Source organism: Haliotis asinina, chromosome 3 (genome assembly GCF_037392515.1).
Source record: "Haliotis asinina isolate JCU_RB_2024 chromosome 3, JCU_Hal_asi_v2, whole genome shotgun sequence".
NCBI classification, from domain to species: Eukaryota; Metazoa; Mollusca; class Gastropoda; order Lepetellida; family Haliotidae; genus Haliotis; species Haliotis asinina.
In genome coordinates this window covers 8741592-8767587 of record NC_090282.1, presented here as the reverse complement: position 1 = coordinate 8767587, position 25996 = coordinate 8741592, and the positions used below count along the sequence as shown (strand labels likewise).

General features: G+C 40.1%; 18 non-coding genes across 18 annotated transcripts; all 18 read left to right on the top strand.

Moving 5' to 3' along the window:
- Positions 1-1311: 1311 nt before the first annotated feature.
- Trnae-uuc (transfer RNA glutamic acid (anticodon UUC)) lies at positions 1312-1383 on the top strand. Its single transcript has one exon. It is a non-coding gene; the product is annotated as a tRNA-Glu (tRNA).
- Positions 1384-2117: 734 nt separating this feature from the next.
- Trnae-uuc (transfer RNA glutamic acid (anticodon UUC)) lies at positions 2118-2189 on the top strand. Its single transcript has one exon. It is a non-coding gene; the product is annotated as a tRNA-Glu (tRNA).
- Positions 2190-2923: 734 nt separating this feature from the next.
- Trnae-uuc (transfer RNA glutamic acid (anticodon UUC)) lies at positions 2924-2995 on the top strand. The gene has a single exon. It is a non-coding gene; the product is annotated as a tRNA-Glu (tRNA).
- A 734-nt stretch (positions 2996-3729) lies between these two features.
- Positions 3730-3801, top strand: Trnae-uuc (transfer RNA glutamic acid (anticodon UUC)). Its single transcript has one exon. It is a non-coding gene; the product is annotated as a tRNA-Glu (tRNA).
- Positions 3802-7363: 3562 nt separating this feature from the next.
- Trnae-uuc (transfer RNA glutamic acid (anticodon UUC)) lies at positions 7364-7435 on the top strand. Its single transcript has one exon. It is a non-coding gene; the product is annotated as a tRNA-Glu (tRNA).
- A 734-nt stretch (positions 7436-8169) lies between these two features.
- Positions 8170-8241, top strand: Trnae-uuc (transfer RNA glutamic acid (anticodon UUC)). The gene has a single exon. It is a non-coding gene; the product is annotated as a tRNA-Glu (tRNA).
- A 734-nt stretch (positions 8242-8975) lies between these two features.
- On the top strand, positions 8976-9047 carry Trnae-uuc (transfer RNA glutamic acid (anticodon UUC)). The gene has a single exon. It is a non-coding gene; the product is annotated as a tRNA-Glu (tRNA).
- A 1540-nt stretch (positions 9048-10587) lies between these two features.
- Positions 10588-10659, top strand: Trnae-uuc (transfer RNA glutamic acid (anticodon UUC)). Its single transcript has one exon. It is a non-coding gene; the product is annotated as a tRNA-Glu (tRNA).
- Positions 10660-11393: 734 nt separating this feature from the next.
- Positions 11394-11465, top strand: Trnae-uuc (transfer RNA glutamic acid (anticodon UUC)). The gene has a single exon. It is a non-coding gene; the product is annotated as a tRNA-Glu (tRNA).
- Positions 11466-12199: 734 nt separating this feature from the next.
- Trnae-uuc (transfer RNA glutamic acid (anticodon UUC)) lies at positions 12200-12271 on the top strand. The gene has a single exon. It is a non-coding gene; the product is annotated as a tRNA-Glu (tRNA).
- Positions 12272-13005: 734 nt separating this feature from the next.
- Positions 13006-13077, top strand: Trnae-uuc (transfer RNA glutamic acid (anticodon UUC)). Its single transcript has one exon. It is a non-coding gene; the product is annotated as a tRNA-Glu (tRNA).
- Positions 13078-13811: 734 nt separating this feature from the next.
- Positions 13812-13883, top strand: Trnae-uuc (transfer RNA glutamic acid (anticodon UUC)). Its single transcript has one exon. It is a non-coding gene; the product is annotated as a tRNA-Glu (tRNA).
- Positions 13884-14617: 734 nt separating this feature from the next.
- On the top strand, positions 14618-14689 carry Trnae-uuc (transfer RNA glutamic acid (anticodon UUC)). Its single transcript has one exon. It is a non-coding gene; the product is annotated as a tRNA-Glu (tRNA).
- Positions 14690-15423: 734 nt separating this feature from the next.
- On the top strand, positions 15424-15495 carry Trnae-uuc (transfer RNA glutamic acid (anticodon UUC)). Its single transcript has one exon. It is a non-coding gene; the product is annotated as a tRNA-Glu (tRNA).
- Positions 15496-16229: 734 nt separating this feature from the next.
- Positions 16230-16301, top strand: Trnae-uuc (transfer RNA glutamic acid (anticodon UUC)). Its single transcript has one exon. It is a non-coding gene; the product is annotated as a tRNA-Glu (tRNA).
- Positions 16302-17035: 734 nt separating this feature from the next.
- Trnae-uuc (transfer RNA glutamic acid (anticodon UUC)) lies at positions 17036-17107 on the top strand. The gene has a single exon. It is a non-coding gene; the product is annotated as a tRNA-Glu (tRNA).
- A 734-nt stretch (positions 17108-17841) lies between these two features.
- On the top strand, positions 17842-17913 carry Trnae-uuc (transfer RNA glutamic acid (anticodon UUC)). Its single transcript has one exon. It is a non-coding gene; the product is annotated as a tRNA-Glu (tRNA).
- A 1540-nt stretch (positions 17914-19453) lies between these two features.
- Positions 19454-19525, top strand: Trnae-uuc (transfer RNA glutamic acid (anticodon UUC)). The gene has a single exon. It is a non-coding gene; the product is annotated as a tRNA-Glu (tRNA).
- The last annotated feature ends 6471 nt before the right edge of the window (positions 19526-25996 follow it).

The following is a 25996-nucleotide window of genomic DNA, read 5'->3' as shown; positions in this document are numbered from 1 at the left end:
TCATGTACATCCCATTGTCCATATCTTCCAATAAATACATCAGGTAAGCCAATGTGTCATTGCGCAAGACTATCCCACCCCTTACACAACAGTTGTTGAAACACACCACCAGACGTTTCCCTCGGCAAGGGCACATAACTTCCACCACATCTGTCACATCTTAAAGTGAGCCCCATCTCGTCAGTTCCGTCTCTGTGGCGCAATCGGTTAGCGTGTTCGGCTGTTAACCGAAAGGTTGGTGGTTCAAGCCCACCCAGGGACGCACTTGCTTTTTGTAAACATCAGTACTTGATATTTCGCTCTTTTGGATTTTACAGATGTTTGTAGTTGACGCAAATACATGCTACAATACGATATATCAGTTTAAACAAGTCTCTAACACACTTGATATACATGAATTCATTAATGTCAGGTCGTCATTCTCATGCACAAGAACTCTGTGCACAAAGACGGCAGGAATACAGCCAGCATTCACTCCTTCAACATTGCCTGTAAAATATCAGCTTCCAATGTGGTCTAGTGGTTAGGATTCCTGGCTTTCACCCAGACGCCCCGGGTTCGATTCCCGGCATTGGAACAAATTCTTTTACCATCTGACAAGAAATTGAGTTCAATTTCAAGAAGTATATATTAGTCACGTGCAAAGTCAAAAGTAAAAGGCATGCATTTTACGTCATAGGAACAAATTCCTGGCTTTGGAACAATTAATTCATCTCACAAGAAAGTGAGTCCACATCAAGAAGTATACATTTGTCATGTGTACAGTCAGAAGTAAAAAACATGCATCTAAAGTCCTAGATTTATCTTCATGTACATCCCAGTGTCCACATCTTCCAATAAATACATCAGGTAAGCCAATGTGTCATTGCGCAAGACTATCCCACCCCTTACACAACAGTTGTTGAAACACACCACCAGACGTTTCCCTCGGCAAGGGCACATAACTTCCACCACATCAGTCACATCTTAAAGTGAGCCCCATCTCGTCAGTTCCGTCTCTGTGGCGCAATCGGTTAGCGCGTTCGGCTGTTAACCGAAAGGTTGGTGGTTCAAGCCCACCCAGGGACGCACTTGCTTTTTGTAAACATCAGTACTTGATATTTCGCTCTTTTGGATTTTACAGATGTTTGTAGTTGACGCAAATACATGCTACAATACGATATATCAGTTTAAACAAGTCTCTAACACACTTGATATACATGTATTCATTAATGTCAGGTCGTCATTCTCATGCACAAGAACTCTGTGCACAAAGACGGCAGGAATACAGCCAGCATTCAGTCCTTTACCATTGCCTGTAAAATATCAGCTTCCAATGTGGTCTAGTGGTTAGGATTCCTGGCTTTCACCCAGGCGGCCCGGGTTCGATTCCCGGCATTGGAACAAACTCTTTTACCATCTGACAAGAAATTGAGTTCAATTTCAAGAAGTATATATTAGTCACGTGCAAAGTCAAAAGTAAAAGGCATGCAGTTTACGTCATAGGAACAAATTCCTGGCTTTGGAACAATTAATTCATCTCACAAGAAAGTGAGTTCACATCAAGAAGTATACATATGTCATGCGTACAGTCAGAAGTAAAATACATGCATCTAAAGTCCTAGATTTATCTTCATGTACATCCCAGTGTCCACATCTTCCAATAAATACATCAGGTAAGCCAATGTGTCATTGCGCAAGACTATCCCACCCCTTACACAACAGTTGTTGAAACACACCACCAGACGTTTCCCTCGGCAAGGGCACATAACTTCCACCACATCAGTCACATCTTAAAGTGAGCCCGATCTCGTCAGTTCCGTCTCTGTGGCGCAATCGGTTAGCGCGTTCGGCTGTTAACCGAAAGGTTGGTGGTTCAAGCCCACCCAGGGACGCACTTGCTTTTTGTAAACATCAGTACTTGATATTTCGCTCTTTTGGATTTTACAGATGTTTGTAGTTGACGCAAATACATGCTACAATACGATATATCAGTTTAAACAAGTCTCTAACACACTTGATATACATGTATTCATTAATGTCAGGTCGTCATTCTCATGCACAAGAACTCTGTGCACAAAGACGGCAGGAATACAGCCAGCATTCAGTCCTTTACCATTGCCTGTAAGATATCAGCTTCCAATGTGGTCTAGTGGTTAGGATTCCTGGCTTTCACCCAGGCGGCCCGGGTTCGATTCCCGGCATTGGAACAAATTCTTTTACCATCTGACAAGAAATTGACTTCAATTTCAAGAAGTATATATTAGTCACGTGCAAAGTCAAAAGTAAAAGGCATGCATTTTTCGTGATAGGAACAAATTCCTGGCTTTGGAACAATTAATTCATCTCACAAGAAAGTGAGTTCACATCAAGAAGTATACATTTGTCATGCGTACAGTCAGAAGTAAAAAACATGCATCTAAAGTCCTAGATTTATCTTCATGTACATCCCAGTGTCCACATCTTCCAATAAATACATCAGGTAAGCCAATGTGTCATTGCGCAAGACTATCCCACCCCTTACACAACAGTTGTTGAAACACACCACCAGACGTTTCCCTCGGCAAGGGCACATAACTTCCACCACATCAGTCACATCTTAAAGTGAGCCCGATCTCGTCAGTTCCGTCTCTGTGGCGCAATCGGTTAGCGCGTTCGGCTGTTAACCGAAAGGTTGGTGGTTCAAGCCCACCCAGGGACGCACTTGCTTTTTGTAAACATCAGTACTTGATATTTCGCTCTTTTGGATTTTACAGATGTTTGTAGTTGACGCAAATACATGCTACAATACGATATATCAGTTTAAACAAGTCTCTAACACACTTGATATACATGTATTCATTAATGTCAGGTCGTCATTCTCATGCACAAGAACTCTGTGCACAAAGACGGCAGGAATACAGCCAGCATTCAGTCCTTTACCATTGCCTGTAAGATATCAGCTTCCAATGTGGTCTAGTGGTTAGGATTCCTGGCTTTCACCCAGGCGGCCCGGGTTCGATTCCCGGCATTGGAACAAATTCTTTTACCATCTGACAAGAAATTGACTTCAATTTCAAGAAGTATATATTAGTCACGTGCAAAGTCAAAAGTAAAAGGCATGCATTTTTCGTGATAGGAACAAATTCCTGGCTTTGGAACAATTAATTCATCTCACAAGAAAGTGAGTTCACATCAAGAAGTATACATTTGTCATGCGTACAGTCAGAAGTAAAAAACATGCATCTAAAGTCCTAGATTTATCTTCATGTACATCCCAGTGTCCACATCTTCCAATAAATACATCAGGTAAGCCAATGTGTCATTGCGCAAGACTATCCCACCCCTTACACAACAGTTGTTGAAACACACCACCAGACGTTTCCCTCGGCAAGGGCACATAACTTCCACCACATCAGTCACATCTTAAAGTGAGCCCGATCTCGTCAGTTCCGTCTCTGTGGCGCAATCGGTTAGCGCGTTCGGCTGTTAACCGAAAGGTTGGTGGTTCAAGCCCACCCAGGGACGCACTTGCTTTTTGTAAACATCAGTACTTGATATTTCGCTCTTTTGGATTTTACAGATGTTTGTAGTTGACGCAAATACATGCTACAATACGATATATCAGTTTAAACAAGTCTCTAACACACTTGATATACATGTATTCATTAATGTCAGGTCGTCATTCTCATGCACAAGAACTCTGTGCACAAAGACGGCAGGAATACAGCCAGCATTCAGTCCTTTACCATTGCCTGTAAGATATCAGCTTCCAATGTGGTCTAGTGGTTAGGATTCCTGGCTTTCACCCAGGCGGCCCGGGTTCGATTCCCGGCATTGGAACAAATTCTTTTACCATCTGACAAGAAATTGAGTTCAATTTCAAGAAGTATATATTAGTCACGTGCAAAGTCAAAAGTAAAAGGCATGCATTTTTCGTGATAGGAACAAATTCCTGGCTTTGGAACAATTAATTCATCTCACAAGAAAGTGAGTTCACATCAAGAAGTATACATATGTCATGCGTACAGTCAGAAGTAAAAAACATGCATCTAAAGTCCTCGATTTATCTTCATGTACATCCCAGTGTCCACATCTTCCAATAAATACATCAGGTAAGCCAATGTGTCATTGCGCAAGACTATCCCACCCCTTACACAACAGTTGTTGAAACCAGGGAGCCTATATAGAGAGGGGAGTGGAAACTCCTCGAAAAACCGCTGAACGTATGTCTCGCTTTGTCACGTGACCAGTGGAGACAATATGGCGGCAGCTTAGTATTAAAGATTGAGCTCGGTTCATTTTCAACAGCTGATTACATTCGCTGAGTGTTGTGACAACTCGGATCCTACACGTAGAACATAAGTCACCTGTTCTGTTACTTCAGTTCTAGTTACATATTTGTAATTAGTGTCAGCATAAGAAAATATGTTTGTAGTAAAGTTTCAAGTCGGCATCTTGTAACTCTCTGGCTTCAATTATCGGTACACGGCGAAGATTGACTGAGTTTCGTCAATAAAAGCTTCTTTCACACATTCCTTTATGTTTTAGCAGGAAGTTATACCTTTAGTTGAAAGGTATCTGCAAGCAATAGTGATAGTTTTGTGACTTAAAAACATGTTGGGGTTTAATTGGGGGTGTGAAAAATGTGGCAGATCGCCGATCTGATCTGATGCGCCATTGAAATACTACACGCCGTTGTTTGAAGTTTGTCTAGATATTGCTCAACACCGTCTTTCACATACACCTTTAATTTTTATGAGGGGAATTTACCATCAGGCGAAAGGTGTTTGCTGGTAATAGTGATAGTTTCATAATCTAAAATAAATTGTTAGGACGTACTTGAGGTGTGTGTAATATGTGCCATCTCGCCGACCTGATCCGATCCGCCATTGAAATATTCCACGGCGTTGTTTGAGTGCTTTTGTTTCAGCTTCAAAAACTTCATTCACATACACCTTTAATTTCCATTAGGGGAACATACCATCTAGTGAAAGGTGTTTGGAAGTAATAGTGCTAATTTTATAATTTAAAAAAAATCGGTAGGGTGTTTTTGAGGTGTTGAAAAATGTGCCATCTCGCGGATCTGTTCTGATCCGCCATTGAAATAGTGTAACTTTGAGTGTTTCTAGTTATTGCTCCAAAACCTCTTTCACATGCACCTTAAATATTTATGAGGGGAATATACTATGACCCGAAAGGTGTTTTCAGGTAATATTTATAATTTGATAATCTAAACATATTGTTAGGATGTATTTGAGGTGTGTGAAAAACGTGTCATCTCGCTGATCTGTTCTGATCCGCCATTGAAATACTACACAGCATTTTTTGAGTGTTTCTAGTTATTGCTCAAAAAACTTCTTTCACACACACCTTTAATTTCTGTTAGGGAAAAAAGTTCCATCTGGTGAGAGGTGTTTGGAAGTAATAGTGATGATTTTATGAATTAAAAAAATAATTGGTAGGGTGTATACATTCACAAGTATTTCATGTGTGTGAAAAATATGACATATCGTTGATCTGATCTGATCACTCATTACTACAAGCCAATGTTTGAATGTGTTTAGTCGTCCTAAAATTCATTTCTTTCAAATACACCTCTAAGTATTGAGGGGAATATTCTATCTGGTGAAAGTGTGAGGTATGACATATCTGATCTGTTCTAATCTGCCATAGATGCCTTTGATGCTTGAATGTTTTAGTTCTGAAACTATTGTTGATATTTGACAAAACTGCAAAGGACTTTTTAACGCTTTGTGATGGTTTTAAACTTTCTGTTTTTTTAGGGGGGAGTGACTGTGTCAGTTGACATTCTGTCAGTATCCATGCAATTGCGCACATGCAGGAAGACATCTGGTCATCTTCATTAACTGCCCTCTTAAAAAAAATAATTTCGACTTTGCCACGACCGTCCATTTGTCCATTATAGACTGAGTGTCTGTAAGAATGAGAGTGACTGAATCTACAACTCATTAACATGTGCTTAACTTTCCAAACTGTATTCCTGAAGGAAAAAGAAATAAAAATGTGTTCCTCCCTCGTCACATTTTTTCTATCAAAAATTAAAAATCAAAGTCTTACTCGTCACTTTTGAAAAGAATGTGCCTGAGAAACATATTTTTATGCAGCCTAAGCATTCCACACAAACAGAAAACCACTGAAACATAATGAGACATTTTAATTGTGTAACAGGTCATTTCAAATACATATAATAACATAATAACCTTTAGTTTGCCATTTGGCCATCAGGGCTTGCTGCCACTTGCAGTCTTTAAAGTCTGCATACCCATTTTGTTGAAATCAAACCAATAAAAACAAAATAGTCTTCATTGTAGAGAGTTTCACAGTCCCTACAAAATCCATTAGTGAAGTGTATGGAGCACAGAGAAGTTTACATTAGTTATAGACTGCTGACATTCCTATGCGGCACTGAATATATAATACTATGAAGTGAAACTGGAAGTTATCCTAACATGAGGGATCAAAGATAATTCCTGAACATTAATACAAAATATGGGCAAGATGCTAGTTGAAATGAAATGAGATCTAATTGACAGAAGACCACATGGGCCTGCAGATAACTGAAACTGTTGGCCTGATACATTAACAACCGACGCTGGGCCTCTGGGCTGGTGATCGTTTCGAACGCTGTATCAAAATTGTCACATAAACAGAGAGTCTTTGAACAAGGCAATGTGTAAACACATTCTCAAGTCCTCTCATTAATCCACACATGCATCATTCGGCGACAGGAAGTGTAACCAGCTTGTTGTGACAACATTCAGGGGAGCCTACTCCAATTTACCGAGTATTACTCCGGGAGATGCCGATAGTTTCCGACAGTAAACTGGTTGAAATACTGTTAAGCGCAGCCGATTTGCGCTGAGAACAAACCAAGTCGACGTGTGCAGTGGAGCATGACGAGGCACACGTTAATTAGTACAAATGGTAAGGAAAGCTAGCGAGTGACCAATCCCTGTTATAGAGTATCCCTGTTGAAACACACCACCAGATGTTTCCCTCGGCAAGGGCACATAACTTCCACCACATCAGTCACATCTTAAAGTGAGCCCCATCTCGTCAGTTCCGTCTCTGTGGCGCAATCGGTTAGCGCGTTCGGCTGTTAACCGAAAGGTTGGTGGTTCAAGCCCACCCAGGGACGCACTTGCTTTTTGTAAACATCAGTACTTGATATTTCGCTCTTTTGGATTTTACAGATGTTTGTAGTTGACGCAAATACATGCTACAATACGATATATCAGTTTAAACAAGTCTCTAACACACTTGATATACATGTATTCATTAATGTCAGGTCGTCATTCTCATGCACAAGAACTCTGTGCACAAAGACGGCAGGAATACAGCCAGCATTCAGTCCTTTAACATTGCCTTTAAAATATCAGCTTCCAATGTGGTCTAGTGGTTAGGATTCCTGGCTTTCACCCAGGCGGCCCGGGTTCGATTCCCGGCATTGGAACAAATTCTTTTACCATCTGACAAGAAATTGAGTTCAATTTCAAGAAGTATATATTAGTCATGTGCAAAGTCAAAAGTAAAAGGCATGCATTTTACGTCATAGGAACAAATTCCTGGCTTTGGAACAATTAATTCATCTCACAAGAAAGTGAGTTCACATCAAGAAGTATACATTTGTCATGCGTACAGTCAGAAGTAAAATACATGCATCTAAAGTCCTAGATTTATCTTCATGTACATCCCAGTGTCCACATCTTCCAATAAATACATCAGGTAAGCCAATGTGTCATTGCGCAAGACTATCCCACCCCTTACACAACAGTTGTTGAAACACACCACCAGACGTTTCCCTCGGCAAGGGCACATAACTTCCACCACATCAGTCACATCTTAAAGTGAGCCCGATCTCGTCAGTTCCGTCTCTGTGGCGCAATCGGTTAGCGCGTTCGGCTGTTAACCGAAAGGTTGGTGGTTCAAGCCCACCCAGGGACGCACTTGCTTTTTGTAAACATCAGTACTTGATATTTCGCTCTTTTGGATTTTACAGATGTTTGTAGTTGACGCAAATACATGCTACAATACGATATATCAGTTTAAACAAGTCTCTAACACACTTGATATACATGTATTCATTAATGTCAGGTCGTCATTCTCATGCACAAGAACTCTGTGCACAAAGACGGCAGGAATACAGCCAGCATTCAGTCCTTTAACATTGCCTTTAAAATATCAGCTTCCAATGTGGTCTAGTGGTTAGGATTCCTGGCTTTCACCCAGGCGGCCCGGGTTCGATTCCCGGCATTGGAACAAATTCTTTTACCATCTGACAAGAAATTGAGTTCAATTTCAAGAAGTATATATTAGTCATGTGCAAAGTCAAAAGTAAAAGGCATGCATTTTACGTCATAGGAACAAATTCCTGGCTTTGGAACAATTAATTCATCTCACAAGAAAGTGAGTTCACATCAAGAAGTATACATATGTCATGTGTACAGTCAGAAGTAAAAAACATGCATCTAAAGTCCTAGATTTATCTTCATGTACATCCCAGTGTCCACATCTTCCAATAAATACATCAGGTAAGCCAATGTGTCATTGCGCAAGACTATCCCACCCCTTACACAACAGTTGTTGAAACACACCACCAGACGTTTCCCTCGGCAAGGGCACATAACTTCCACCACATCAGTCACATCTTAAAGTGAGCCCCATCACGTCAGTTCCGTCTCTGTGGCGCAATCGGTTAGCGCGTTCGGCTGTTAACCGAAAGGTTGGTGGTTCAAGCCCACCCAGGGACGCACTTGCTTTTTGTAAACATCAGTACTTGATATTTCGCTCTTTTGGATTTTACAGATGTTTGTAGTTGACGCAAATACATGCTACAATACGATATATCAGTTTAAACAAGTCTCTAACACACTTGATATACATGTATTCATTAATGTCAGGTCGTCATTCTCATGCACAAGAACTCTGTGCACAAAGACGGCAGGAATACAGCCAGCATTCAGTCCTTTAACATTGCCTTTAAAATATCAGCTTCCAATGTGGTCTAGTGGTTAGGATTCCTGGCTTTCACCCAGGCGGCCCGGGTTCGATTCCCGGCATTGGAACAAATTCTTTTACCATCTGACAAGAAATTGAGTTCAATTTCAAGAAGTATATATTAGTCATGTGCAAAGTCAAAAGTAAAAGGCATGCATTTTACGTCATAGGAACAAATTCCTGGCTTTGGAACAATTAATTCATCTCACAAGAAAGTGAGTTCACATCAAGAAGTATACATATGTCATGTGTACAGTCAGAAGTAAAAAACATGCATCTAAAGTCCTAGATTTATCTTCATGTACATCCCAGTGTCCACATCTTCCAATAAATACATCAGGTAAGCCAATGTGTCATTGCGCAAGACTATCCCACCCCTTACACAACAGTTGTTGAAACACACCACCAGACGTTTCCCTCGGCAAGGGCACATAACTTCCACCACATCAGTCACATCTTAAAGTGAGCCCCATCACGTCAGTTCCGTCTCTGTGGCGCAATCGGTTAGCGCGTTCGGCTGTTAACCGAAAGGTTGGTGGTTCAAGCCCACCCAGGGACGCACTTGCTTTTTGTAAACATCAGTACTTGATATTTCGCTCTTTTGGATTTTACAGATGTTTGTAGTTGACGCAAATACATGCTACAATACGATATATCAGTTTAATCAAGTCTCTAACACACTTGATATACATGTATTCATTAATGTCAGGTCGTCATTCTCATGCACAAGAACTCTGTGCACAAAGACGGCAGGAATACAGCCAGCATTCAGTCCTTTAACATTGCCTTTAAAATATCAGCTTCCAATGTGGTCTAGTGGTTATGTTTCCTGGCTTTCACCCAGGCGGCCCGGGTTCGATTCCCGGCATTGGAACAAATTCTTTTACCATCTGACAAGAAATTGAGTTCAATTTCAAGAAGTATATATTAGTCATGTGCAAAGTCAAAAGTAAAAGGCATGCATTTTACGTCATAGGAACAAATTCCTGGCTTTGGAACAATTAATTCATCTCACAAGAAAGTGAGTTCACATCAAGAAGTATACATTTGTCATGCGTACAGTCAGAAGTAAAATACATGCATCTAAAGTCCTAGATTTATCTTCATGTACATCCCAGTGTCCACATCTTCCAATAAATACATCAGGTAAGCCAATGTGTCATTGCGCAAGACTATCCCACCCCTTACACAACAGTTGTTGAAACACACCACCAGACGTTTCCCTCGGCAAGGGCACATAACTTCCACCACATCAGTCACATCTTAAAGTGAGCCCCATCTCGTCAGTTCCGTCTCTGTGGCGCAATCGGTTAGCGCGTTCGGCTGTTAACCGAAAGGTTGGTGGTTCAAGCCCACCCAGGGACGCACTTGCTTTTTGTAAACATCAGTACTTGATATTTCGCTCTTTTGGATTTTACAGATGTTTGTAGTTGACGCAAATACATGCTACAATACGATATATCAGTTTAAACAAGTCTCTAACACACTTGATATACATGTATTCATTAATGTCAGGTCGTCATTCTCATGCACAAGAACTCTGTGCACAAAGACGGCAGGAATACAGCCAGCATTCAGTCCTTTAACATTGCCTTTAAAATATCAGCTTCCAATGTGGTCTAGTGGTTAGGATTCCTGGCTTTCACCCAGGCGGCCCGGGTTCGATTCCCGGCATTGGAACAAATTCTTTTACCATCTGACAAGAAATTGAGTTCAATTTCAAGAAGTATATATTAGTCATGTGCAAAGTCAAAAGTAAAAGGCATGCATTTTACGTCATAGGAACAAATTCCTGGCTTTGGAACAATTAATTCATCTCACAAGAAAGTGAGTTCACATCAAGAAGTATACATTTGTCATGCGTACAGTCAGAAGTAAAATACATGCATCTAAAGTCCTAGATTTATCTTCATGTACATCCCAGTGTCCACATCTTCCAATAAATACATCAGGTAAGCCAATGTGTCATTGCGCAAGACTATCCCACCCCTTACACAACAGTTGTTGAAACACACCACCAGACGTTTCCCTCGGCAAGGGCACATAACTTCCACCACATCAGTCACATCTTAAAGTGAGCCCGATCTCGTCAGTTCCGTCTCTGTGGCGCAATCGGTTAGCGCGTTCGGCTGTTAACCGAAAGGTTGGTGGTTCAAGCCCACCCAGGGACGCACTTGCTTTTTGTAAACATCAGTACTTGATATTTCGCTCTTTTGGATTTTACAGATGTTTGTAGTTGACGCAAATACATGCTACAATACGATATATCAGTTTAAACAAGTCTCTAACACACTTGATATACATGTATTCATTAATGTCAGGTCGTCATTCTCATGCACAAGAACTCTGTGCACAAAGACGGCAGGAATACAGCCAGCATTCAGTCCTTTAACATTGCCTTTAAAATATCAGCTTCCAATGTGGTCTAGTGGTTAGGATTCCTGGCTTTCACCCAGGCGGCCCGGGTTCGATTCCCGGCATTGGAACAAATTCTTTTACCATCTGACAAGAAATTGAGTTCAATTTCAAGAAGTATATATTAGTCATGTGCAAAGTCAAAAGTAAAAGGCATGCATTTTACGTCATAGGAACAAATTCCTGGCTTTGGAACAATTAATTCATCTCACAAGAAAGTGAGTTCACATCAAGAAGTATACATATGTCATGCGTACAGTCAGAAGTAAAAAACATGCATCTAAAGTCCTAGATTTATCTTCATGTACATCCCAGTGTCCACATCTTCCAATAAATACATCAGGTAAGCCAATGTGTCATTGCGCAAGACTATCCCACCCCTTACACAACAGTTGTTGAAACACACCACCAGACGTTTCCCTCGGCAAGGGCACATAACTTCCACCACATCAGTCACATCTTAAAGTGAGCCCGATCTCGTCAGTTCCGTCTCTGTGGCGCAATCGGTTAGCGCGTTCGGCTGTTAACCGAAAGGTTGGTGGTTCAAGCCCACCCAGGGACGCACTTGCTTTTTGTAAACATCAGTACTTGATATTTCGCTCTTTTGGATTTTACAGATGTTTGTAGTTGACGCAAATACATGCTACAATACGATATATCAGTTTAAACAAGTCTCTAACACACTTGATATACATGTATTCATTAATGTCAGGTCGTCATTCTCATGCACAAGAACTCTGTGCACAAAGACGGCAGGAATACAGCCAGCATTCAGTCCTTTAACATTGCCTTTAAAATATCAGCTTCCAATGTGGTCTAGTGGTTAGGATTCCTGGCTTTCACCCAGGCGGCCCGGGTTCGATTCCCGGCATTGGAACAAATTCTTTTACCATCTGACAAGAAATTGAGTTCAATTTCAAGAAGTATATATTAGTCATGTGCAAAGTCAAAAGTAAAAGGCATGCATTTTACGTCATAGGAACAAATTCCTGGCTTTGGAACAATTAATTCATCTCACAAGAAAGTGAGTTCACATCAAGAAGTATACATATGTCATGCGTACAGTCAGAAGTAAAAAACATGCATCTAAAGTCCTAGATTTATCTTCATGTACATCCCAGTGTCCACATCTTCCAATAAATACATCAGGTAAGCCAATGTGTCATTGCGCAAGACTATCCCACCCCTTACACAACAGTTGTTGAAACACACCACCAGACGTTTCCCTCGGCAAGGGCACATAACTTCCACCACATCAGTCACATCTTAAAGTGAGCCCCATCACGTCAGTTCCGTCTCTGTGGCGCAATCGGTTAGCGCGTTCGGCTGTTAACCGAAAGGTTGGTGGTTCAAGCCCACCCAGGGACGCACTTGCTTTTTGTAAACATCAGTACTTGATATTTCGCTCTTTTGGATTTTACAGATGTTTGTAGTTGACGCAAATACATGCTACAATACGATATATCAGTTTAATCAAGTCTCTAACACACTTGATATACATGTATTCATTAATGTCAGGTCGTCATTCTCATGCACAAGAACTCTGTGCACAAAGACGGCAGGAATACAGCCAGCATTCAGTCCTTTAACATTGCCTTTAAAATATCAGCTTCCAATGTGGTCTAGTGGTTAGGATTCCTGGCTTTCACCCAGGCGGCCCGGGTTCGATTCCCGGCATTGGAACAAATTCTTTTACCATCTGACAAGAAATTGAGTTCAATTTCAAGAAGTATATATTAGTCACGTGCAAAGTCAAAAGTAAAAGGCATGCATTTTACGTCATAGGAACAAATTCCTGGCTTTGGAACAATTAATTCATCTCACAAGAAAGTGAGTTCACATCAAGAAGTATACATTTGTCATGCGTACAGTCAGAAGTAAAATACATGCATCTAAAGTCCTAGATTTATCTTCATGTACATCCCAGTGTCCACATCTTCCAATAAATACATCAGGTAAGCCAATGTGTCATTGCGCAAGACTATCCCACCCCTTACACAACAGTTGTTGAAACACACCACCAGACGTTTCCCTCGGCAAGGGCACATAACTTCCACCACATCAGTCACATCTTAAAGTGAGCCCCATCTCGTCAGTTCCGTCTCTGTGGCGCAATAGGTTAGAGCGTTCGGCTGTTAACCGAAAGGTTGGTGGTTCAAGCCCACCCAGGGACGCACTTGCTTTTTGTAAACATCAGTACTTGATATTTCGCTCTTTTGGATTTTACAGATGTTTGTAGTTGACGCAAATACATGCTACAATACGATATATCAGTTTAAACAAGTCTCTAACACACTTGATATACATGTATTCATTAATGTCAGGTCGTCATTCTCATGCACAAGAACTCTGTGCACAAAGACGGCAGGAATACAGCCAGCATTCAGTTCTTTAACATTGCCTTTAAAATATCAGCTTCCAATGTGGTCTAGTGGTTAGGATTCCTGGCTTTCACCCAGGCGGCCCGGGTTCGATTCCCGGCATTGGAACAAATTCTTTTACCATCTGACAAGAAATTGAGTTCAATTTCAAGAAGTATATATTAGTCATGTGCAAAGTCAAAAGTAAAAGGCATGCATTTTACGTCATAGGAACAAATTCCTGGCTTTGGAACAATTAATTCATCTCACAAGAAAGTGAGTTCACATCAAGAAGTATACATTTGTCATGCGTACAGTCAGAAGTAAAATACATGCATCTAAAGTCCCAGATTTATCTTCATGTACATCCCAGTGTCCACATCTTCCAATAAATACATCAGGTAAGCCAATGTGTCATTGCGCAAGACTATCCCACCCCTTACACAACAGTTGTTGAAACACACCACCAGACGTTTCCCTCGGCAAGGGCACATAACTTCCACCACATCAGTCACATCTTAAAGTGAGCCCCATCTCGTCAGTTCCGTCTCTGTGGCGCAATCGGTTAGCGCGTTCGGCTGTTAACCGAAAGGTTGGTGGTTCAAGCCCACCCATGGACGCACTTGCTTTATGTAAACATCAGTACTTGATATTTCGCTCTTTTGGATTTTACAGATGTTTGTAGTTGACGCAAATACATGCTACAATACGATATATCAGTTTAAACAAGTCTCTAACACACTTGATATACATGTATTCATTAATGTCAGGTCGTCATTCTCATGCACAAGAACTCTGTGCACAAAGACGGCAGGAATACAGCCAGCATTCAGTCCTTCAACATTGCCTTTAAAATATCAGCTTCCAATGTGGTCTAGTGGTTAGGATTCCTGGCTTTCACCCAGGCGGCCCGGGTTCGATTCCCGGCATTGGAACAAATTCTTTTACCATCTGACAAGAAATTGAGTTCAATTTCAAGAAGTATATATTAGTCATGTGCAAAGTCAAAAGTAAAAGGCATGCATTTTACGTCATAGGAACAAATTCCTGGCTTTGGAACAATTAATTCATCTCACAAGAAAGTGAGTTCACATCAAGAAGTATACATTTGTCATGCGTACAGTCAGAAGTAAAAAACATGCATCTAAAGTCCTAGATTTATCTTCATGTACATCCCAGTGTCCACATCTTCCAGTAAATACATCAGGTAAGCCAATGTGTCATTGCGCAAGACTATCCCACCCCTTACACAACAGTTGTTGAAACACACCACCAGACGTTTCCCTCGGCAAGGGCACATAACTTCCACCACATCAGTCACATCTTAAAGTGAGCCCCATCACGTCAGTTCCGTCTCTGTGGCGCAATCGGTTAGCGCGTTCGGCTGTTAACCGAAAGGTTGGTGGTTCAAGCCCACCCAGGGACGCACTTGCTTTTTGTAAACATCAGTACTTGATATTTCGCTCTTTTGGATTTTACAGATGTTTGTAGTTGACGCAAATACATGCTACAATACGATATATCAGTTTAATCAAGTCTCTAACACACTTGATATACATGTATTCATTAATGTCAGGTCGTCATTCTCATGCACAAGAACTCTGTGCACAAAGACGGCAGGAATACAGCCAGCATTCAGTCCTTCAACATTGCCTTTAAAATATCAGCTTCCAATGTGGTCTAGTGGTTAGGATTCCTGGCTTTCACCCAGGCGGCCCGGGTTCGATTCCCGGCATTGGAACAAATTCTTTTACCATCTGACAAGAAATTGAGTTCAATTTCAAGAAGTATATATTAGTCACGTGCAAAGTCAAAAGTAAAAGGCATGCAGTTTACGTCATAGGAACAAATTCCTGGCTTTGGAACAATTAATTCATCTCACAAGAAAGTGAGTTCACATCAAGAAGTATACATTTGTCATGCGTACAGTCAGAAGTAAAATACATGCATCTAAAGTCCTAGATTTATCTTCATGTACATCCCAGTGTCCACATCTTCCAATAAATACATCAGGTAAGCCAATGTGTCATTGCGCAAGACTATCCCACCCCTTACACAACAGTTGTTGAAACACACCACCAGACGTTTCCCTCGGCAAGGGCACATAACTTCCACCACATCAGTCACATCTTAAAGTGAGCCCCATCTCGTCAGTTCCGTCTCTGTGGCGCAATCGGTTAGAGCGTTCGGCTGTTAACCGAAAGGTTGGTGGTTCAAGCCCACCCAGGGACGCACTTGCTTCTTGTAAACATCAGTACTTGATATTTCGCTCTTTTGGATTTTACAGATGTTTGTAGTTGACGCAAATACATGCTACAATACGATATATCAGTTTAAACAAGTCTCTAACACACTTGATATACATGTATTCATTAATGTCAGGTCGTCATTCTCATGCACAAGAACTCTGTGCACAAAGACGGCAGGAATACAGCCAGCATTCAGTTCTTTAACATTGCCTTTAAAATATCAGCTTCCAATGTGGTCTAGTGGTTAGGATTCCTGGCTTTCACCCAGGCGGCCCGGGTTCGATTCCCGGCATTGGAACAAATTCTTTTACCATCTGACAAGAAATTGAGTTCAATTTCAAGAAGTATATATTAGTCATGTGCAAAGTCAAAAGTAAAAGGCATGCATTTTACGTCATAGGAACAAATTCCTGGCTTTGGAACAATTAATTCATCTCACAAGAAAGTGAGTTCACATCAAGAAGTATACATTTGTCATGCGTACAGTCAGAAGTAAAATACATGCATCTAAAGTCCCAGATTTATCTTCATGTACATCCCAGTGTCCACATCTTCCAATAAATACATCAGGTAAGCCAATGTGTCATTGCGCAAGACTATCCCACCCCTTACACAACAGTTGTTGAAACACACCACCAGACGTTTCCCTCGGCAAGGGCACATAACTTCCACCACATCAGTCACATCTTAAAGTGAGCCCCATCACGTCAGTTCCGTCTCTGTGGCGCAATCGGTTAGCGCGTTCGGCTGTTAACCGAAAGGTTGGTGGTTCAAGCCCACCCAGGGACGCACTTGCTTTTTGTAAACATCAGTACTTGATATTTCGCTCTTTTGGATTTTACAGATGTTTGTAGTTGACGCAAATACATGCTACAATACGATATATCAGTTTAATCAAGTCTCTAACACACTTGATATACATGTATTCATTAATGTCAGGTCGTCATTCTCATGTACAAGAACTCTGTGCACAAAGACGGCAGGAATACAGCCAGCATTCAGTCCTTCAACATTGCCTTTAAAATATCAGCTTCCAATGTGGTCTAGTGGTTAGGATTCCTGGCTTTCACCCAGGCGGCCCGGGTTCGATTCCCGGCATTGGAACAAATTCTTTTACCATCTGACAAGAAATTGAGTTCAATTTCAAGAAGTATATATTAGTCACGTGCAAAGTCAAAAGTAAAAGGCATGCAGTTTACGTCATAGGAACAAATTCCTGGCTTTGGAACAATTAATTCATCTCACAAGAAAGTGAGTTCACATCAAGAAGTATACATTTGTCATGCGTACAGTCAGAAGTAAAATACATGCATCTAAAGTCCTAGATTTATCTTCATGTACATCCCAGTGTCCACATCTTCCAATAAATACATCAGGTAAGCCAATGTGTCATTGCGCAAGACTATCCCACCCCTTACACAACAGTTGTTGAAACACACCACCAGACGTTTCCCTCGGCAAGGGCACATAACTTCCACCACATCAGTCACATCTTAAAGTGAGCCCCATCTCGTCAGTTCCGTCTCTGTGGCGCAATCGGTTAGCGCGTTCGGCTGTTAACCGAAAGGTTGGTGGTTCAAGCCCACCCATGGACGCACTTGCTTTTTGTAAACATCAGTACTTGATATTTCGCTCTTTTGGATTTTACAGATGTTTGTAGTTGACGCAAATACATGCTACAATACGATATATCAGTTTAAACAAGTCTCTAACACACTTGATATACATGTATTCATTAATGTCAGGTCGTCATTCTCATGCACAAGAACTCTGTGCACAAAGACGGCAGGAATACAGCCAGCATTCAGTCCTTTAACATTGCCTTTAAAATATCAGCTTCCAATGTGGTCTAGTGGTTAGGATTCCTGGCTTTCACCCAGGCGGCCCGGGTTCGATTCCCGGCATTGGAACAAATTCTTTTACCATCTGACAAGAAATTGAGTTCAATTTCAAGAAGTATATATTAGTCATGTGCAAAGTCAAAAGTAAAAGGCATGCATTTTACGTCATAGGAACAAATTCCTGGCTTTGGAACAATTAATTCATCTCACAAGAAAGTGAGTTCACATCAAGAAGTATACATATGTCATGCGTACAGTCAGAAGTAAAAAACATGCATCTAAAGTCCTAGATTTATCTTCATGTACATCACAGTGTCCACATCTTCCAATAAATACATCAGGTAAGCCAATGTGTCATTGCGCAAGACTATCCCACCCCTTACACAACAGTTGTTGAAACACACCACCAGACGTTTCCCTCGGCAAGGGCACATAACTTCCACCACATCAGTCACATCTTAAAGTGAGCCCCATCACGTCAGTTCCGTCTCTGTGGCGCAATCGGTTAGCGCGTTCGGCTGTTAACCGAAAGGTTGGTGGTTCAAGCCCACCCAGGGACGCACTTGCTTTTTGTAAACATCAGTACTTGATATTTCGCTCTTTTGGATTTTACAGATGTTTGTAGTTGACGCAAATACATGCTACAATACGATATATCAGTTTAATCAAGTCTCTAACACACTTGATATACATGTATTCATTAATGTCAGGTCGTCATTCTCATGCACAAGAACTCTGTGCACAAAGACGGCAGGAATACAGCCAGCATTCAGTCCTTTAACATTGCCTTTAAAATATCAGCTTCCAATGTGGTCTAGTGGTTAGGATTCCTGGCTTTCACCCAGGCGGTCCGGGTTCGATTCCCGGCATTGGAACAAATTCTTTTACCATCTGACAAGAAATTGAGTTCAATGTCAAGAAGTATATATTAGTCACGTGCAAAGTCAAAAGTAAAAGGCATGCATTTTACGTCATAGGAACAAATTCCTGGCTTTGGAACAATTAATTCATCTCACAAGAAAGTGAGTTCACATCAAGAAGTATACATTTGTCATGCGTACAGTCAGAAGTAAAATACATGCATCTAAAGTCCTAGATTTATCTTCATGTACATCCCAGTGTCCACATCTTCCAATAAATACATCAGGTAAGCCAATGTGTCATTGCGCAAGACTATCCCACCCCTTACACAACAGTTGTTGAAACACACCACCAGACGTTTCCCTCGGCAAGGGCACATAACTTCCACCACATCAGTCACATCTTAAAGTGAGCCCCATCTCGTCAGTTCCGTCTCTGTGGCGCAATCGGTTAGAGCGTTCGGCTGTTAACCGAAAGGTTGGTGGTTCAAGCCCACCCAGGGACGCACTTGCTTTTTGTAAACATCAGTACTTGATATTTCGCTCTTTTGGATTTTACAGATGTTTGTAGTTGACGCAAATACATGCTACAATACGATATATCAGTTTAAACAAGTCTCTAACACACTTGATATACATGTATTCATTAATGTCAGGTCGTCATTCTCATGCACAAGAACTCTGTGCACAAAGACGGCAGGAATACAGCCAGCATTCAGTCCTTTAACATTGCCTTTAAAATATCAGCTTCCAATGTGGTCTAGTGGTTAGGATTCCTGGCTTTCACCCAGGCGGCCCGGGTTCGATTCCCGGCATTGGAACAAATTCTTTTACCATCTGACAAGAAATTGAGTTCAATTTCAAGAAGTATATATTAGTCATGTGCAAAGTCAAAAGTAAAAGGCATGCATTTTACGTCATAGGAACAAATTCCTGGCTTTGGAACAATTAATTCATCTCACAAGAAAGTGAGTTCACATCAAGAAGTATACATTTGTCATGCGTACAGTCAGAAGTAAAATACATGCATCTAAAGTCCCAGATTTATCTTCATGTACATCCCAGTGTCCACATCTTCCAATAAATACATCAGGTAAGCCAATGTGTCATTGCGCAAGACTATCCCACCCCTTACACAACAGTTGTTGAAACACACCACCAGACGTTTCCCTCGGCAAGGGCACATAACTTCCACCACATCAGTCACATCTTAAAGTGAGCCCCATCACGTCAGTTCCGTCTCTGTGGCGCAATCGGTTAGCGCGTTCGGCTGTTAACCGAAAGGTTGGTGGTTCAAGCCCACCCAGGGACGCACTTGCTTTTTGTAAACATCAGTACTTGATATTTCGCTCTTTTGGATTTTACAGATGTTTGTAGTTGACGCAAATACATGCTACAATACGATATATCAGTTTAATCAAGTCTCTAACACACTTGATATACATGTATTCATTAATGTCAGGTCGTCATTCTCATGCACAAGAACTCTGTGCACAAAGACGGCAGGAATACAGCCAGCATTCAGTCCTTTAACATTGCCTTTAAAATATCAGCTTCCAATGTGGTCTAGTGGTTAGGATTCCTGGGTTTCACCCAGGCGGTCCGGGTTCGATTCCCGGCATTGGAACAAATTCTTTTACCATCTGACAAGAAATTGAGTTCAATTTCAAGAAGTATATATTAGTCATGTGCAAAGTCAAAAGTAAAAGGCATGCATTTTACGTCATAGGAACAAACTCCTGGCTTTGGAACAATTAATTCATCTCACAAGAAAGTGAGTTCACATCAAGAAGTATACATATGTCATGCGTACAGTCAGAAGTAAAAAACATGCATCTAAAGTCCTAGATTTATCTTCATGTACATCACAGTGTCCACATCTTCCAATAAATACATCAGGTAAGCCAATGTGTCATTGCGCAAGACTACCCCACCCCTTACACAACAGTTGTTGAAACACACCACCAGACGTTTCCCTCGGCAAGGGCACATAACTTCCACCACATCAGTCACATCTTAAAGTGAGCCCCATCACGTCAGTTCCGTCTCTGTGGCGCAATCGGTTAGCGCGTTCGGCTGTTAACCGAAAGGTTGGTGGTTCAAGCCCACCCAGGGACGCACTTGCTTTTTGTAAACATCAGTACTTGATATTTCGCTCTTTTGGATTTTACAGATGTTTGTAGTTGACGCAAATACATGCTACAATACGATATATCAGTTTAAACAAGTCTCTAACACACTTGATATACATGTATTCATTAATGTCAGGTCGTCATTCTCATGCACAAGAACTCTGTGCACAAAGACGGCAGGAATACAGCCAGCATTCAGTCCTTCAACATTGCCTGTAAAATATCAGCTTCCAATGTGGTCTAGTGGTTAGGATTCCTGGCTTTCACCCAGGATTGCCTCCCTTGAATTGGAGGTGTATGGACGGATTTACTAGAGAGTGACAAGTTTTCTCACAGATCGTCATTTAAAGGGACGTCTGAACTTGAATTTGGTGCCCAAGGTAGGATAACATTTACAATGTAATTGTATGTGAACCTACCTCGTTAGCAAGCACTTAGGTGCGTGCTATATACGGTCGCTGTATTGTTGACATCTTGCTGACTGGAGACAATATGGCGGACTCCTATTCAAAAAGAAAGTATCAGAAGGATTGCACAATTGAAGTTCATGTAGGAGACAACAGAGTAGTATCCGCTAGCACGCTTTGCAATGTTTTGTTGGAATATGTATCTGATGTGTGGGCATGTGTGTTGAAAGGCACAGATTGCTTTGATGTAACAGTCCCTGACAGCACCGAGGCAAGGATTCTTGCTGAAACAAATGACCTAGTTATAGAAGATCAGAAGATCTCATTCAGACTGCTTCAGAGTGACAGTGTAGTGGTGTCATTTCTTCATCTCCCGCCGTACATCGATGATGAAGAAATAGAAAAAGTTCTCAGTAAGAGAGGAATAACTATGAAAAGTGACATCAAGCACAGAACTCTTAAAGGCACACACATTTTTGATGGTACAAGATATGTGAGGGTGGTATTTCCCCCTGAATGTAACTCATTACCGTATTCAATGGGGTTTAACACCCTGGATGGATACAGGTATTTTAGAGTTATACACAATAACCAAGAACGGTTATGCTTCAAGTGCAATTCTGGAGGTCACGTGGTGAAGGATTGTCCTAACACCAAATGTTATAAATGCAGTGGAAGTGGACACATTGCCAGAAATTGCAAAACAGAAGAAAATCAGCAATGTAGTTGTCATATCTGTTTTCGTTCAATTGAAATCTGCAACTGTTTCTCCGATATAGAGGATGAGGAAAGGTTTAGCGATTCTGATTCGGATTTGGAGAGGGAGTTAACCCCAACAAAATCCTGGGATGAGGTTCCTCTGGAACATATTTCCGCGTCAAAGGAGAATCATGCAGATGGAACAGAAGAAACTAAGAGAAATCAAAAAGAAGAGACAAAATTACAAGGAACTGAAAAAACGGCGAAGGAAGATAATACGCAAGTAATTCCATTTGCTGAGGATATTTCTGATTGCGAGAAGGAGGACAAGGACACCACAGACAAGAACGCTTTGCTTCAGGAAAGCCTGGACACAAGAGAAGAGGACATTCAAAAACCAACCGGTGTATCATATGCAAAGTGGACAATTGCGTCGCGTAAACGTGCAAGAAGGCACAAACTGCAGCCTAAATTATCAGAGACGGTATTACAAAACAATGACTTGAAAAATAAAGTGAGAGAAAGTAAAAAAGACCAACAAAAGAAAAAGAAAGCAGAAAAGGTCAATGACAGAAGAGAATTATCAGGTGTGTTGGAAAATGTTATGGAAACTCCATAATGTTGTCTAGTAAGCATCTATTTCTCTTTTCTGCAATGGTCACAGTATGGTCATGGAATGTAAATGGACTCCGGGATATAGCCAAAATGCAAAATGTATTTGCACTAATTAGGAATTCTCAAGTCAATATTGCTTTTTTGCAGGAAACTTTTTGGTCGGATGAATATATAGAAAAATATAAACATTTGTGGCCAGGAACTATTTTATATTCTAATGCAGAAAATAATAGAAGAGGTGTAGCTATATTAGTCTCAGATGGTTTTGAGCAAAATGTTAAGCTGCTTAGAAAAGATGAAGAAGGAAGATTAATAAAGGCTTCCCTAGCTATTGAAGATAGATCAGTTGCTTTATTAAACGTGTATGCCCCAAATGAGAGTAAAGAGAGAATAGATTTTTTCAAGAATTTGACAACATGGATTGAGAAAGAACACATAATTTGTGCTGGGGATTTTAATGAGATATTAAATCCTTTACTTGATAAAGGCATCAACAATATATCGTTTAATATTCAAAGTAGCAATGTTTTAAACGATTTTCTCTCTGACAACAGCCTAGTTGATATATGGAGATATAAAAACTATGACAAAAAAGAATTTACCAGAATACAGTCTGTGTTAGGAAGTATGAAACAATCTAGAATTGATCTGATAATTGTTTCAAGAGATCTCATTACAAGTGCTGTAAATAGTTACATTAGATATTCCTCTGTGAGCGATCACAGTATAGTAGCCCTCAGATTGGACTTTTCTTCAGTAGAAAGAGGTCCTGGGGTATGGATTTTTAATAATCAGCTTCTGGAAGATTTCACATTCTACTTACGAATTATTGCATTAATAGAGGAGTCAAAACAATGCCCTTTACTTAAAACAGATCCATTGATATGGTGGGATAACTTAAAATACAAATTTAAAACATTTTCCAGATTTTATGCATCTAAGAAAAACAGGGAAGCAAAAGCTGATTATTATAAAATTCAAAATAAGCTTAGAATTGAATATCATAAAATATCCTCCATTCCTGGCTATAAATCTACCGATTTACAATTATTGGAAAGTGAACTAGAGGTGTATGAGAATAATAAATGCAAGGGTGCTATTCTCAGGTCAAAAGCTCAGTGCACGCTGGAGTCAGATAGAAACACCACTTACTTTTTGAACCTTGAAAAAAGTAAACAACAGGCTAATTCAATAAAATCACTGTACAAGGAAGATGGTACTATAGCCAGGAATACAGAGGATATTTTAGATACTGCTCAGCAATTTTACTCATCCTTATTTACTGCTGAGCAATGTGATTTCGTAAAACAACAAAGTCTCATTGATAATATTGGGAAAAAACTTTCTGAAGAAGAAAAACAATCATGTGACGTACCTATTTCTCAGAGTGAGCTTACAAAAGCACTCAAAGGAATGAAAAAGAATAAATCACCGGGTCCGGACGGCCTAACTGTTGAGTTTTATTTAAAGTTTTGGAATATTTTATGTCCCTTCTTTTTAGAAGTTGTAGATGGTATATACAAAGAGCATAATCTTTCTCGCTCCATGAAAAAGAGTATTATTAGTTTATTTTATAAAAAGAAAGGTGACAAAAGGGACATTAAGTGTTACAGACCTATCTCATTAATTAATGTAGACTCTAAGCTCATTTCTAGAGTGTTGTCGTTGAGATTGAGAAATGTGATGGCTTCAGTTGTCTCCCCTGAACAATCTTGTTGCATACCAGGAAGAGACATAGCCAGTAACCTACATTCTGTTAGAGATGTCATTGATGTTGTCAGTAATCATAATGATGACTCCTATCTCATTAAAATAGATCAAGAAAAAGCCTTTGATAGGGTATCGCACCAATATTTATTTCAAATTCTTAGGAAATTTAACTTTGGAGATTTCATGGATTAAGATCCTATATACTGATATAAAGCGTTCTGTGAAATGCAATGGTCATTTGACACCATACTTCACTTTAACTCGTGGAGTTAGGCAGGGGGATCCAATGAGCTCTATGCTATATGTGTTGGTGTCAGAGCCACTGAATTTAATAATAAAAAACAATCCTGATATTCATGGAATTAACATCAGTAATGATATTAATTCTTTGATATACCAACATGCTGATGACACAACAGTTACTGTCTCAGATGTTAACTCTGTCCTTGAAACATTTAGTACAGTTAACTTCTATTGTGAGGCAACGGGTGCAAAAATCAATGTTGAAAAATCGGAAATTTTGTTATTGGGTAAAACAAGGTTTAGAGATTTTTCAATCAACATTCCGGTTAAAGTGAAAAGAGATTGTATAGAAGTATTGGGCATTTATTTCAGCATCGACAAAGCGATGTGTGAAACTTTAAACTGGAGGAAGAAAATGGACAAAATACAAGCACTGTTAAATTCATGGCTGCGTAGACAGTTAACCTTACAAGGCAGAGCCATTGTTATTAATATCCTTATGAGCTCTCGTTTGTGGTATATGCTCACTGTACTACCTGTTCCATATTGGGTGGAGAATAAATTTACACAAATGTTTAGAGACTTTTTATGGCATAACAAACCTGCCAAAATAGCACACGGTACATGCATTGGTGTTTGTTTAGATGGAGGTCTTAATATACCAGATTTACGTTTAAAAAAATATGCTTTAAGGCTGAAATTACTGACAGCCTATGTCAATTGTCAGCTCAGTTGTATTTGGAAACAAACATTTGTATATTTTATGTCACATCTTCTGAAAATGAACTTAGGAATTGATGCTTTAAGCCTTGAATATGATAAAGCCTATTTACAGAATATAAGTCCATTTTATGCAGAATTACTAGCTGCATGGAATGAATTGAATGAAGGAAAAAGACCATTACTTAAAAAGGTAGATGATATCATGAATCAGCCAATATTTAAGAATCCATTGATTACATTCAATGGAAAAACTCTTATGTTTCAGTCATTTATTTCAAGTGGAATCATTTGCATCAAGCATATTTGTTTTGAAGTTATTCCAAAATTCATGTCTGGACACATTATTGTTAATATAATCCATGACACCTTACCTGAGATGGATGTAAGTACCATACAACAATGTTATGCCATTATTTTATTAGCGCTTCCGTCAGAGTGGAAAAAGATCATTTTGTCAGAGGTTGCCACTAACTCCCCATCAAGAGACATAACATGCACTGTTCAAAACCAGGATCTGTCTGTTGATTTATTCACAACAAAATTTTGTTATGAAGTTCTCAGGAAAAAACATTTCAAGGAACCAGTAGCTATCGCTTGGTGGAATCAGCTTGCACTGGATATTAACTGGAAAGATATTTGGATGAATGTATGGGAAAAAGATAAATCAACAGACTCCATACAGTTAGATTTTAAAATTGCACATGAGGTGGTAGTGTAAGCACTGTCTGCGACTGTAATTCTACAATTTTGTGAATAAATATTT